The following is a 15694-nucleotide window of genomic DNA, read 5'->3' as shown; positions in this document are numbered from 1 at the left end:
CCCTTCTCGTGAAGGGCCCCCCCGTCCCCTTCTCGTGAAGGGCCCCCCCGTCCCCTTCTCGTGAAGGGCCCCCCCGTCCCCTTCTCGTGAAGGGCCCCCCCGTCCCCTTCTCGTGAAGGGCCCCCCCGTCCCCTTCTCGTGAAGGGCCCCCCCGTCCCCTTCTCGTGAAGGGCCCCCCCGTCCCCTTCTCGTGAAGGGCCCCCCCGTCCCCTTCTCGTGAAGGGCCCCCCGTCCCCTTCTCGTGAAGGGCCCCCCGTCCCCTTCTCGTGAAGGGCCCCCCCGTCCCCTTCTCGTGAAGGGCCCCCCCGTCCCCTTCTCGTGAAGGGCCCCCCGTCCCCTTCTCGTGAAGGGCCCCCCCGTCCCCTTCTCGTGAAGGGCCCCCCCGTCCCCTTCTCGTGAAGGGCCCCCCCGTCCCCTTCTCGTGAAGGGCCCCCCCGTCCCCTTCTCGTGAAGGGCCCCCCCGTCCCCTTCTCGTGAAGGGCCCCCCCGTCCCCTTCTCGTGAAGGGCCCCCCCGTCCCCTTCTCGTGAAGGGCCCCCCCGTCCCCTTCTCGTGAAGGGCCCCCCCGTCCCCTTCTCGTGAAGGGCCCCCCCGTCCCCTTCTCGTGAAGGGCCCCCCCCGTCCCCTTCTCGTGAAGGGCCCCCCCGTCCCCTTCTCGTGAAGGGCCCCCCCGTCCCCTTCTCGTGAAGGGCCCCCCCGTCCCCTTCTCGTGAAGGGCCCCCCCGTCCCCTTCTCGTGAAGGGCCCCCCCGTCCCCTTCTCGTGAAGGGCCCCCCCGTCCCCTTCTCGTGAAGGGCCCCCCCGTCCCCTTCTCGTGAAGGGCCCCCCCGTCCCCTTCTCGTGAAGGGCCCCCCCGTCCCCTTCTCGTGAAGGGCCCCCCGTCCCCTTCTCGTGAAGGGCCCACCCGTCCCCTTCTCGTGAAGGGCCCCCCGTCCCCTTCTAATTAAGGGCCCCCCCGTCCCCTTCTAATTAAGGGCCCCCCCCCGTCCCCTTCTAATTTAGGGCCCCCCCCCGTCCCCTTCTAATTTAGGGCCCCCCGTCCCCTTCTAATTAAGGGCCCCCCGTCCCCTTCTAATTAAGGGCCCCCCCCGTCCCCTTCTAATTAAGGGCCCCCCCGTCCCCTCCTAATTAAGGGCCCCCCCGTCCCCTCCTAATTAAGGGCCCCCCCGTCCCCTTCTAATTAAGGGCCCCCCCGTCCCCTTCTAATTAAGGGCCCCCCCGTCCCCTTCTGGTGAAGTGCCCCCCCGTCCCCTTCTCGTGAAGGGCCCCCCCGTCCCCTTCTCGTTAAGGGCCCCCCCGTCCCCTTCTCGTTAAGGGCCCCCCCTGTCCCCTTCTGGTTAAGGGCCCCCGCGTCCCATTCTGGTTAAGGCCCCCCCCCCAGTTCCCTTCGAGTTAAGGCCCCCCCCCGTCCCCTTCGAGTTAAGGCCCCCCCCCTCCCGTCCCCTTCTAGTTAAGGAGGGGCGTGTAGCTGGTTAGTTAGTGACTAGTAAATGAGTTAAAGCTCAATACGGGGTGGGGGTGGGGTGGGGACCTGGCACTCACCTCAGCGCTAGGCCCGAAGCCTCGTGGCCCGCGTAGTTGGCCGCCGCCCCTTCTCCCCTCCCCGGGGGGAGGGGCCTCCTCACTCGCCGGGCCCGGGCTCCAGCAGCAAGCGGCCTCGCCGCCTCCCTCCGCCCTCCATCGGCCGCCGACCCTCCTCCTTCTCTCTCCCGGGGAGGGGGCGGAGTTCGGTTCAAACTTCCCGCCATCCGCGCGCCGTCCCCCAAAATGGCGGCCGCCCCGCCCCGCCGCCAACGGCCCCCTTCCTCCTCCTTAATTCACGCTTCGCTTCCCTCCAGCCCATCTAAAAACCCTTTCGATTGGAATAAACAGGAAGCATAATCCTGACGACGGTTGGAAACCGTTAATTTGATTCTTCCCGCCCTCGAGACAAAATGGCAGTCGCCTCCTCGACGCCGAGCGCTGAGGGGAAGGTCAGATCCTTGCCCTCGGCTCCGGATGGACTGGGCGGCCAGGGATGTTTTAGGGGGGAGGGGATATTTAGGGCGTGTATTTAGTGTTTTTCTGGGTGATTATGAGGGGTCTGATTATGGAACCCTGCTCCAGCTCCCTCAACAGCCCCTAAGGCTAGAGCTGGATGAGGTTCTCACCCGGGAAGAGACATATAAGGCAATTGAACAACTGAAAAGTGGCAAAGCAGCAGGTATGGATGGAATCCCCCAGAGGTCTGGAAGGCTGGCAGCAAAACTCTGCATGCCAAACTACATGAGTTTTTCAAGCTTTGTTGGGACCAAGGAAAGCTGCCTCAGGACCTTCGTGATGCCACCATCATCACCCTGTACAAAAACAAAGGCGAGAAATCAGACTCTCTCAAACTACAGGGGAATCACGCTGCTCTCCATTGCAGGCAAAATCTTCGCTCGCACCAACCCTCTTTACTATCTTCTTCAGCATAATGCTGAAACAAGCCATGAAAGACCCCAACAATGAAGACGCTGTTTACATCCAGTACCGCACGATGGCAGTCTCTTCAATCTGAGGAGCCTGCAAGCTCACACCAAGATACAAGAGCAACTTGTCCGTGAACTATTCTTTGCAGACGGGAGAAGTCACGTGACCGGTAGGGGAACTCCAGCCCTCTCCAGAAAAGTAGAAAAAAGATAGAGAAAAAGCAAAGGCACAAACATAAAAACCAAAACAAAGTGAAAGTAAGGAGAAAATGGCAGCGAAGAAAGAAAAACCAAAAACAACGGGAAGAAAATAAGAAGGAAAGACGTCGGAAGAAGAAGGTGAAGGCCTTTCCTGTACAATGAGGCCCGCCGTGGAGAGAGAAGCCCGCTCCCTGAGGTCAGTCGAAGCCCCGAACTCGGGACTACAAAAATGGCTCACGGAGCCAAACAAAAGGGCGTAAATCCTCGTGCATGCTCGATGCGCAAGACAAAAATAACACTGACGGGAGGGGGGACCAACTGAGGAGTCGATCTCCACAGCTGAAACAGACAACTACAACAGAACAGCAAGAGGAAAACATAGAAAATAACGAGAGCAAGAAAGAAGAGAGTAAAAATAAGAAATCAAAGAAACAACAGATGACCAACCCAGAGGAAGACCAACATCAAGACACTTCTAATAAAAATAAGAAGACCAAAAATACCCAACAAAATAAAACAAACAACCCAACAAGAAAACCAGAAGAGACAGAGGTAAAGGACACAGATCCTGGAGTGGACTCAGTAGAAGAAGAGGAAGAACACAGAGAAATGGAAGAAGAAGGGAAGGGCAAGAACATGGATATTTTTTTTTAAAGAATATATGGAAACAGTAAAAGAATGGCAGTCACAAGAATTTAGTGAAATAAAAAGAAGATTAAAAGGTACAGAAGAAAAAGTGAATAGATTAGAGATGATCATGACAGATAAAGGAAAAAGAGTAGATAAGTTGGAAGAACGAGAAACAGCCATAGAAATGGAAGTAGATGACTTAAAAAAGAAATTAGAAGAATCTGATAAAAAGTTAAAGAGACACAAGAGCTGTTAGCTCAGAAGATAGATATAATGGAAAATTATAATAGAAGAAACAATATAAAGATAGTGGGATAATGAAGAAGGCAAAAATATGAGAGAATTTATAAAAGATTGGATCCCCAGGGTCCTAGGAAGACCAGAATTACAGGAAGAAATGGAAATAGAAAGGACACACAGAACATTAGCCCCTAAACCACAACCACAACAAAAACTAAGATCCATTCTAGTAAAATTCCTAAGATATACAACAAGAGAAAATATATTGGAGAAGGCAATGAAGAAAATAAGAGAAGACAAAAAACCACTGGAATACAGGGGTCAAAAATTTTTTTTCTATCCAGATATAAGTTTTGAACTCCTGAAGAAGAGGAAGGAGTTTAATGCAGCAAAAATGACCTTATGGAAAAAAGGTTATAAATTTATGTTAAAATACCCAGCAGTACTTAAAATAGTTATTCCGGGGCAGCAAAACAGACTATTCTCGATCCAGAAGAAGCACGAAAATTTGCAGAACAACTACAAAACAGACAGAGAGATGAAGAGATGTAACAAGAACAAAAATGACAACAAACTATATTTATGTGTGTATGTAGGTATATATATATATATGTATATGTGTGTATGTATATATATAAAAAATAGAGTATAGGTAAGAACTAAGAAGGGAAAGAAAGGAAGTAAGGAGGGAATTAAAAGAGTGACCTTTGTTATATATGAAGATTAAAATCTTTTCTGGGGGGGGGGGCTGGGTGGGGAAGTATTACAGTCACTGCGAAATCAGTTGACGCTTGCGAGTGAATTCGCAAATCCAAATGGAGAGCGGAGATGTGCTTACCTGACAAGGGACAAAGAGCAACTCAGAAAGGGGAGGGACTATTGGGGTTAAATGAGTTTTAGATTTGAGAATAGTGGAAACTTTTTATGTTTTAGAAATGTTGTCTTATAATGTGTTCAAAAAAAGAAAGCAGAAATGGATAAGAAGGGAAGGTGGTGAAGAGGAAACGGAAAGGAAAGATAAACAAAGTATGAAATGACTATGTTGAACTATATGACTTTAAATATTAATGGAATACATATCCAAATCAAAAGGAAGAAACTGTTAAATTTACTGAAAAAAAGAAAAAATTGATATAGCCTTCGTACAAGAAACACATCTAACTGAAGTGGAACACAAGAAATGAAAGAGAGATTGGATAGGACATGTAACAGCAATATCATATAATTCAAAAGCTAGAGGAGTAGCTATATTAATCAATAAAAATGTACCAATCAAAATAGAAGAGGAAATAATAGATCCAGCAGGGAGATATGTAATGATAAAATGTCAGATATATTCAGAATTTTGGAATTTACTCAATATATATTCACCTAATGAAGAAGATCAAAAATTTATGCAAGATATCTTTTTGAAGATAGCAGACATGCAAGGGAACATACTAATAGGAGGGGATTTTAACCTTAATTTGGACTCAAACATGGATAAAACTGGAAAAAAAACTAACAGAAAAAACAAAGTAACCAAATTTATAATTAAATCGATGCAAGAAATGCAACTTTTGGATATATGGTGGAAACAACACCCAAAGGAAAAGGAATATTCATATTATTCGGGTAGACATAAAACATACTGAAGGATAGACCTATTCCTGTTATCAGCCCACATTCAAGGAGAGTTAGGAAAACAGAATATAAAGCTAGACTATTATCGGACCACTCACCCCTGTTATTGGCAATAGAGCTAGAGGACATCCCACCAAGAATGTATAGATGGAGATTAAACTCCATGCTACTTAAAAGGCAGGATTTTAGAGAATTCATTGAACGACAAATTAAAATGTACATTGAAATAAATACGGAATCAGTGAAAGATAAGTTTATACGATGGGACGCAATGAAAGCGTTCATAAGAGGGCAAATAATAAGTTATGTAACTAAGATGAAGAAGGACTACAATCAGGAAACAGAACATTTGGAAAGGGAAATAGTAAATATAGAAAAAGAATTAGCAATGAAGGAAGACACAACTAAAAGAAGAGAATTGGCAGATAAAAAAATAAAATATGAAACACTACAAACATATAAGGTGGAGAAGAACATAATGAAGACAAAACAGAAATATTATGAACTAGGAGAAAAAACGCACAAAATTCTAGCGTGGCAGCTTAAGACAGTACAAACGAAAAGAATGGTATTGGCATTAAGGAAAAAGGACAAGCAAATTACATATAATCCAACGGAGATCAATGAAAACTTCAGGGAATTCTATGAGCAACTATATCAAACTGAAAACAAAGGGAAAGAAGTCAAAATAGATGAATTTCTAACTAAAATTTAACTACCGAAATTACAAACAGAGGAGCAAAATAAATTAATAAAACCATTTGAAATAGAAGAATTACAGGAGATAATAAAAAAACTACCAAACAATAAAACACCAGGAGAGGATGGATTCCCAATAGAATTCTATTAAAAATTCAAAGACTTATTAACTCCTCCCCTTCTGGAAGTAATCAACCAGATTGATGAAACACAAAGCATACCAGATTCATGCAAAACAGCAATAATTATAGTAATACCAAAGACAGAGAAAGATCCACTTGCACCAGCGTCATATAGACCAATATCTTTACTTAACACAGATTAAGATAATAGTTAAAGTATTAGCAAACAGATTAGCCGACTATGTACCAAAAATAGTAAATCTAGACCAAACTGGATTTATTAAAAAAAGACGAACAACAGACAATATCTGTAAATTTATTAACTTAATTCATGCAGTAGAAGGAAATAAAACTCCAACAGTAGCAGTTGCTTTAGACGCAGAGAAGGCCTTTGACAGAGTAGAATGGAATTATTTATTCAAAGCACTACAAAAATACAGCCTACCAGAGAAATATATTAATTGGATTAAAGCATTATATAAGGGGCCATTGCCGAAAATGACAGTAAATCGATAAATATCAAAACAATTTAACTTAAGCAGATCAACAAGGCAGGGATGTCCACTATCTCCCTCACTGTTCGCGTTAGCTATAGAACCACTAGCAGAACAGATAAGAACAGAAAATAAAATAAAAGGGATAAAAATAAAAGAGAAGGAATATAAAATCAGTCTATTTGCAGATTACATTATAATATACTTAACAGAACCAGAAATATCAATAAAAGAATTACATAGGAAATTGAAGGAATATGGAGGTGTCGGGGTACAAGATCAACGCAAATAAAAGTGAAGTAATGCCAATGAATAATGCGGATTTCTCAAAGTTTAAGAAAGAATCGCCATTTAGATGGCAAACGCAAGCAATGCGATACCTAGGTATACAACTAAATAAAAACCTCGGCCATTTATATAAACTCAATTACCATCCGTTAATGAAAAAGTTACAAGACGACTTAGAGCATTGGGAAGACTTACCACTAAGACTGATAGGAAGGATAAACTGTATTAAAATGAACATTTTCCCAAGGATACAATACCTATTTCAGTCATTACCAATACGCCTAAACAGAGAAATTCTTCAAGGAGTTAAAGAAAATAATAAGGAAATTTTTATGGAAAGGAGGGAAACTGAGGATAGCACTAGATAAGTTAACAGAATGGTACAAACAAGGAGGCTTACAACTACCAAACTTTAAAAATTATTATAGAGCTGCACAATTAAGATACCTATCAGATTTTTATCAAACAAGGGAAAAACCAGATTGGACCAGATTAGAACTAGATAAAATTGGGGAGAAGATACCTGAACATATATTATATAAATGGGATGAAAAATTGGTACAACGTAGGAATTCACCGGTATTGCATCATCTGCTCAACATTTGGAAGAAGATTCATGTAGAAAGGAATAAAACAAATTACCAACTACCAAAACTAATATTGATGCAAAATCAGCTAATCCCTTTTACAATAGATAACCTTTCCTTTAGAGAATGGGAGAGAAAACGGATCAAAAGAATAGAAAATTGTTTTTCGGGAAATAAATTATTAACCTTTGAACAAATTAAGGATAAATATAATATAACTCACGATACAATGTTTGTATACTACCAACTGAAAATCTACTTGAAGGACAAATTGGGAAACAGTCTGAGGTTACCAGAAGGAAGCAATTTTGAATATGTGATTACAGACACAATGATAATCAAAAAAATTGTAACAAACATGTACATCAAACTGCAAGAAAAGGAGAACGAGGAAACAAATGGTAAACCTAAACAAAAATGGGAACAAGATCTAAACATTAAGATAAAGGATGAAACATGGGGGAAGCTATGCTCCGGAACTATGAGAAATACAATAAACACGAGGTTACGCATGATACAATATAACTGGATACACAGGCTATACATCACACCTCAAAAGTTAAATAAATGGGACCCAACAGTATCAGACAGATGTTTTTGCTGTAAAAAGGAAATGGGAACAACAATTCATGCAATTTGGACATGTGAGAAAGTGGAAAAATTTTGGGAAGATCTAAACCAGATATTAAATAAAATCACAAAAAGCAATAGACCAAAAAACCCAGAGATCTTCCTCCTAAGTAATATAAGAAACAAAGAATTTGGATGGAGCACAAAAAAGATTTGTTATGATAGCCCTAGCTGTAGCAAAAAATGTACTATGTCAACCTGGAAATTAGAAGACAACTTGAGAATACAACAATGGTACATAGAAATGAATAAATGTATTCCATTAGAAAAAATAACATATAATTTAAGAAATAACATTACAATATTCGAACAAATATGGGAGCCATACATGAAACACAATAGAGAAAACCTACCAGGGACATCCAGCACCTAAAATGACAGAAGGAGAAGATAATGAAAAGAACTGACTCAGTAAAATTTCTTGTTTATTTTTATTGAGACAACATTGTTTGACGGGTTTAATGTATCTTATAGATTGAACTTTAAATAAATGGGGAAGGGAGTGAGGGAGGAAGGGAAGGGAGGGGGAAAAAGGGGGAGAAAACGACACTATATATTTAAGAAGAAAAATGTATGTATCTAGGCCAATATGGTTTATAGTGTGAAAAATAAAAAAATTAAAAAAAAAACTACTCTTTGCAGATGATGCCACTTTAGTTGCCCATTCAGAGCCAGCTCTCCAGCGCATGACGTCTTGTTTTGTGGAAACTGGCAAAATGTTTGGCCTGGAAGTCAGCCTGAAGAAAACTGAGGTCCTCGATCGGCCAGCTCCCCACCATGACTACCAGCCCCCCCACATCTCCATCGGGCACACAGAACTCAAAACTGTCAACCAGTTTACCTACCTCGGCTGCACCATTTCATCTGATGCAAGGATCGACAAAGAGATAGACAACAGACTCGCCAAAGCAAATAGCGCCTTTGGAAGACTACACAAAAGAGTGGAAAAACAATCACCTGAAGAAACACACAAAGATCAGCGTGTACAGAGCCATTGTCATACCCACGCTCCTGTAGAGCTCAGAATCATGGGTCCTCTACCGGCATCACCTATGGCTCCTAGAATGCTTCCATCAGCGCTGTCTCATTGGTATGACTTCATCACCAACATCGAAGTACTCGAGCTGGCAGAATCTGCAAGCATCGAATCCACACTGCTGAAGACCCAGCTGCGCTGGGTGGGTCACATCTCCAGAATGGAGGACCATCGCCTTCCCAAGATCGTGTTATATGGCGAGCTCTCCACTGGCCACCGAGACAGAGGTGCACCAAAGAAGAGGTACAAGGACTGCTTAAAGAAATCTCTTGGTGCCTGCTACATTGACCACCGCCAGTGGGCTGATATCGCCTCCAACCGTGCATCTTGGCGCCTCACAGTTCGGCAGGCTGCAACCTCATTTGAAGAAGACCGCAGAGCCCACCTCACTGTTAAAAGACAAAGGAGGAAAAACCCAACACCCAACCCCAACCCACCAAGTTTCCCTTGCAACCGTGCCTTCTTGTCCCGCATCGGACTTGTCAGTCACCAGTGAGCCTGCAGCAGACGTGGACATACCCCTCCATAAATCTTCGTCCGCGAAGCCAAGCCAAAGAAGAAGATGAGGGGGGACTTTTCCACCCATCATGGCGGTCGCCCCCCCCGACGGCGTCGAAGAGAAGACAGTCCTCAACCTCTCCTCCCGCCCCGGGGTTCGTCCAGTCTGTTCAGCCGCGGTGCTGGTTGGATATTCGGGGGGGGGGGGTTTATTTGCAATCGTTTTTGTGGGGGGTTTCCTCATCACAAAATGTCGACCACCCACCCAGGGGCAGAATCTTCTCCTCCCCCCCACCCTACTTTCCCTGTTCAATTCACAGTGCTTTCCTGCCCAACCTTGTGCAATTTAAGGAAATAGTTTCAATAATTCTAACGGTAATGTGGATGTTCCTCCTCGTGCCGCAAAATGGCCACCATCTCCTCAAAAAGTGTGGTGGAACCAGGGTCAACTCTTCTTCTAGGCATGGCCGGTTGAGACCCAAGGCTCCTTTCCCCTAATAAAGGCAGCAACCCCTGCTCCAGAACGAGCTCGGGTTAAGAGGGTTAACTAGGAGGAGACGGGGGGAACGACACCTAACGTGAGACGAGCCTTCTGTTTATGGTCATAAAAGCCAATCAGTCCGGTAACTTCTTGTCGTTGGAGTTATTGATAGTGTATTAGTTAGGTGGCCATAAATCTCTGCCTTTACCATGGATTTCATGGCAGTTGGTGATCAAGGATGGGTAGTTTTATTTTTGAGTTTGTTTATGATTTGCAAGTGTTTTAATGGGTGATTTTGTTTGGGGGGGAGGGTTTCCCCACACCTGCCACACAAAATTGTAGCCCAATGGGTTTAAAATTAATGTAACAATTCTTTCCCTCCCTCTGAATAGGGACATGGGCAAGCTGAAGCACTGGAGAGACCTTGGAGTTTTGTGAGCAGTTTTGGGCTCCTCCTTTGAGAAAGGACGCGTTAACATTGGAGAGGGTTCAGCGGAGGTTCACCAGGATGATTCCAGGAAGGAAAGGGTCATCGCGATGACCGTTTGACCACTCTTGGCCTGCATGCATTGGAATTTAGGAGAATGGGGGTGGGGGGGATGTGTCACGTTGAAACATTTCAAATGTTGAATGGTGTGGATGGAGTCAATGTAGAAAGATTGTTCCCAATGGTGGGAGAGTCTGGGACAAGACACTTCAAACTTCAGGATTGAAGTGTGTCCATTCAGAACAGAGAGGCAGAGGAATATCTTCAGCAAGAGGGTGGTAAATCTGAGGAATTTGTTGTAGATCCAATACCTCACCCCCACTCTCTCTTCCCCACCCCATCTCTGCTCAGTGCAGAAGAGGTGGAAAATCTCGTTACGGTGCTATTTGAGTCTTAACGTGGACAAGACAAAGGAGATGATCGTGGACTTCAGGAGGACCAGGGATGACCACCTACCACTACACATTAACAACAATCATGGAGAGGAGAGCACCAAATTCCTTAGAGGTCCTTTAACTTCCTGAGAAGTGGGCAAGGCTATTGGCCACCATCCTGTTGACTCTCTCCAGATGATCTGTTGAGAGCGTCTTGGCCAGCTGCCTCAGTGTGGGCATGATAGCTGTAGAGAACTGGATTGGAGGTTAATCCACAGGACCATGTGTGGCGGAGAGGATCACCGGTCTCACCCACATCAACATGATCTATCTGGATCTTTATCTGAAGAGGGCACACAAAATCATTGAGGATCCCTTCCTCCCTGCGCACCACCAGCTCCTGTCAGGGGAGCGAGGACCATCAGAGCCAGCACCACCAGGTTGAAGAACAGCTACACGACCAAAGGAACTGCTCACATAAACTTTGAGACTCTCATATTTACAAAACAAATGTATTTATTTGTATATATGAATACTTGTCCTGCATATATAGTGTTTGCATGTGTGTTATGTCCAGTTGCGTGTTGTGTTTTGCACAGAGGAATGGAGAACGCTGTTTTGTCAATCAGATGACAATAATCTGAACTTGAGGTATCAGAAATGGGATGAGTGGGTGCACAGGGAAAGAAGAGCTCCCGAAGGGCCTTGGGCACTGAAGGTTTGAATCTGGAGATTGCCGAGGGATAGAACAGGAGTCTGCGGCTGAAGAGGCCACGGGAGTGCAGGAGGCAAATCCACAGACCCTCAATGACAACAGACTCTTTTGCTTCTTTCTCCTTTTACTGGGGGCAATGGGTATTACTCATGGCAACTATTTGCCTTACAGCAGGCAAAAGTTGAAGTGTATCCAAAATATTAAAAGTCAATTTGCAACTCTGCCCATTGACTGGAATATTTGAAATCTCTGACAACTCCCTACAGACAGACTCAATAGCATTTTCATCCCTGTTAGCCAAGTGTCTAGTCGAGTTACATTGCAAGTCTGATAGGGGGTCTTTCTATTATACCATGGATTAAGGATATCATTATTAAACTGTAGAGAATCAAATGCACATCAAAAGAGTCTACTGTAAAATTTGTGCATAAATGGAGACCATTTATGTATTAATTCTCTGAATTATGAGTGCTTTCGAAGTGAAAGACTAAGACAGTTGTACCAGCACAATTATTAATATACTGTCAGCAAAGGTGGTTGGGGGTGGGTTGTTCAGGCATGTATCTGAGGGTTTATGTGTGAACATTTGTGTAAATGTGTGTTGGTTTTTTTGTCAAGAGAACAGGAGCACAATGTACATCTGTATAATGTGTACAAAGTTGTTTTTGATGCTCAATAATGCATTTTGATAAAAGTTAATCACGTACATGACATTTTTAATGTACATTATGTGACTATAAAATAAACCTTGAACCAAGTGATTTCAATGATGCCCACCTCCACCACTTCCTCTGATAGCTTGTTGCACACACTAACCACCCTCAGTGTGGATAAAACGTTGCCCCATAGATCCCCCCCCCCCCCCCTTTCAGGGAGAAAGCAAGGATATGGACAAATAAAGGTGGGTAGAAAAGGCCGAGTTCTGCAGAATTACATTCTCTATCAATCGTTATCCATAAATCCACTTTGCAGTCCTGTCACTGCTGTGGATCCAGGGAGAGCACTACCTCACGAGGTCCAGTCGCCCGCTTCTCATGCTGACTGAAACAGCCTGTTGAGCTGATGGTGTTATTGAAAATCCTGAAACCAAGGCAGTATGTGCCCAAGATGGCGGTGCCTGTGCTGGGCACTGGACCACAAGGGGTTGCAGACTCCAGTGGAGCAGCAGACCAGCGCGGGCCACCAGAAACCAGAAGAATCACTCCCTCTGTTGAGAAGCAGTCGACCTGACAGGAAGGTGATGACAGACCAGCGAGGGGCTCAGCGGCTGAAGAACCCACAGGCTGCGGGCGATTTGCAATTGGGGGACCTCCAGGGGCTGCATCACGAGAACCAGGTATCGGAGCCGAGATTCGAGGGTGTTGAGGTCACTCAAAGGACCTACCTCGGGTGCTGAAGGCTTCCCTGTGGGCGAGGAACCCACACTGACTGCAGGTGACTTGAGGTCAAAAAATTCACTCCCAGGCTATGCACTGCCAGAGAACCAGGCATCAGAACCAATTTTGAGAATGTCCTGGATGCTGAAGGTTTCCTCATCATGTCAGAATTTGTATCTAGCCTCAGGTTGCCGATGGTTTGAATTGAACCGGAGTCTTATCTGGCAGCGGAGGCTGCGGGAGCACTGGAGGTCAATCCACTCTAGCTTTTGGAGGATCCTCCTTCGCTTCTTTTTCTCTGACTGTAATGGGCATCAGGCAATGCTAACGGTGAGTCTTTGTCTTATGGCAAGCTAACAATAATTTTGTGCAAGTTCCGCTTTATTACATGGCAATAGTATCTGACTTTGATACTGGAAATTTTCACCCCAAGTTCTAACAAAATAAAAGATAATCTACACTCACTGGACCAAATGATGAGAGTTTCTTTAAAACAGCAGCCTTTAAAACTTGCATCCATTGTATTTAAAACAAGTCAGTAGGACTCAGTTGGTCAGGCAGTATATGGAGGGAACTGGCACATCAACATTTTGAATTAAGTCCCTTTGTCAAGACATTTAGATCCATCTAACTTTTGTGGGAGGTTGGAACCCTTTCCATTTGAGATGTCTGATTTTCTTGTATTGATGTACAGTGAGAATATTTTGGGTGGAGTTGAGCTCCTCAACCCATTGTGCTGAACAAAGCGCAGAGAAATCAATCCTTTTTCCAGTGAGAGGTTTGTTCAGGAGCCTGATGACAGCAGGAAAAAACTGTCCTTGAATCTAGTGGTATGCATAGTTGTGAATCTTCTTCCCCCACGGGGACGTGGCAGTGCTGTAACGACACCATTACAGCTGGTGCAGACCCAGGAGAGCTGGGAGCAAAGACACAGCATTGCTCCGCACAGTCCAACTGCCCAGTCTCAGCATAGACATTAAACGGCTTTTTAAAGGAGGTAACTATTTTTTTAAACCACAGTGGTCTGTGCTTAAGATGGCAAAGCCTGTGCTTGGCAGTACACCACTAGGTGTTGCAGACGCTAGGGGAACAGCTGACCAGTGCAGGGCACCAGAGATAGGGAGAACACCCCCTGTTGAGAGGGAAAGCAGAGTAGACAACCCTACATGAAAGTGAACATGGCAGCGGTCATAGGTTCCACACATGCTGCGGTCACCGGACCCACACCGGAGACAAGCTCATGGGAACCAGGTATTGGAAATGGGATTCAAGCAAGTGCTGAGGGCAAGAACGGCTTCCAAAAGGTCTCGGATGCTGAAGGCTTCCCGATCGTGTCGAAAGTTTGGGTCTGGAGCTCAGGCTGCCAACAGAATCTACGCAGCTGTAAAGGCTTTGGGAGCACTGGAGGCAAATCCACGGACATTATGTCTCTGAAGGGACTCTTTTGCTTCTCTTCTATCGTTAGGGGTGCCAGGTGATGCTCATGGCCTTACGGCAGACACGTTGAAGTGTATTGGGGCAGCAGGAAGTATCGAGAGTTGACAGAATATGATGGTCTGAGGTGCCCTCTCAGCTGGAGTTCTTGCACCACATAGTGATTCACCCTGATAGGATACTTTCACCTGGAGACGTTGTTGAAGGATGCAGGTGACCCTCTGAATTTCTGCAGGCTTCTGGGGAAGCAGAGGGACCAGAGCTCTGTACTGCCTTGTGTTGATGGTGGTGGACCAAGACATGACAATACATCGCAAGAGCTAGAGCTGTGTACTTTCTCCACCTCAGCACCATCGAGGAGTGAGCTCTGCCCTTTCTTCCAGAAGTCTGTGACCAGCTCTTTAGTTTTGCTGACATTGGTTGATGCTCCCAGCACCAAGCCACTTATCCCCATCTCCCATATTCTGACTCCATACCTCACTGCACAGACATGCCCTTTGGCCATCTAGTCCATGCCAAACTATTATTCTGCCTGGTCCCTCTGACCTGCTTCTAGTCCATGTCCCTCTCCACTCCTCCCATCCATTTATCTGTCCAAATTTTTCTTAAATGTTAAAATTGAGCACATGTTCACCACTTCAACTGACAGCTCGTTCCACACTCCTAACACTTTCTGCATGAAGAGGTTCCCCCTCATTTTCCCCCTTTCCCCACTTTGTCTTCTCTATGAAGTTCCCTCTAATAATCCCCATAAACTTTTCTCCTTTCACCCTTAATTCACTTCCTCTGGTTTGTATCTCACTGACCCTCAGTGGAAAAAGCCTTCTTGTATTTGCTGTGTCCATACCCCTCATCATTTTAAATACCTCTACCAAATCTCCCCTCATTTTTCTACACTTCAGGGAATAAAGTCTGAACCTGTTTAACCTTTCCCTGTAACTCAGTTCCTGAAGTCCGGGCAACATCCTAGTAAATCTTCTCTGCCCTTTTCAATCTTATTGATATCCTTCCTGTAATTCGGTGAACAAAACTGCACACAATACTCCACATTTGGCCTCTTGTACAACCTCATCACAACATCCCAACTCCTGCACTTAATACTTGATTTATGAAGACCAATATGTCAAAAGCTCTTTTTACCTGTGACACTGCCAGGAAATTGTATTCCCAGAATACAATTCTATGCCACTCGTCAGTCCCCTACCAATTTCTGTCTGTCCTACCTTCCAAAGTGCAACACCTCACACTCGCCTGCAGTAAATTCCATCTGCCATTTTGCAGCTAGTTCAGGTCCCTCTGTAAACTTTTAAAGCCTTCCTCACTGTCCCCAG

The 15694-nt window shown here is 45.0% G+C and overlaps 1 protein-coding gene across 2 annotated transcripts in view; it reads right to left on the bottom strand.

Moving 5' to 3' along the window:
- LOC138764282 (dual specificity tyrosine-phosphorylation-regulated kinase 1A-like) overlaps positions 1-1769 on the bottom strand; it is a 108665-nt gene extending 106896 nt beyond the window's left edge. For both annotated transcript variants that reach the window (XM_069939984.1, XM_069939983.1), the window contains exon 1: positions 1541-1769. The gene's annotated coding sequence lies outside the window, so the exon portion shown is untranslated. The remainder of the gene's footprint in view (positions 1-1540) is intronic.
- Positions 1770-15694: the final 13925 nt, after the last annotated feature.

Source organism: Narcine bancroftii, chromosome 5, assembly GCF_036971445.1.
Source record: "Narcine bancroftii isolate sNarBan1 chromosome 5, sNarBan1.hap1, whole genome shotgun sequence".
Lineage (NCBI taxonomy): Eukaryota > Metazoa > Chordata > Chondrichthyes > Torpediniformes > Narcinidae > Narcine > Narcine bancroftii.
Note: the sequence above shows the minus strand (reverse complement) of the source record. Positions and strands in the feature narration are given on the sequence as shown.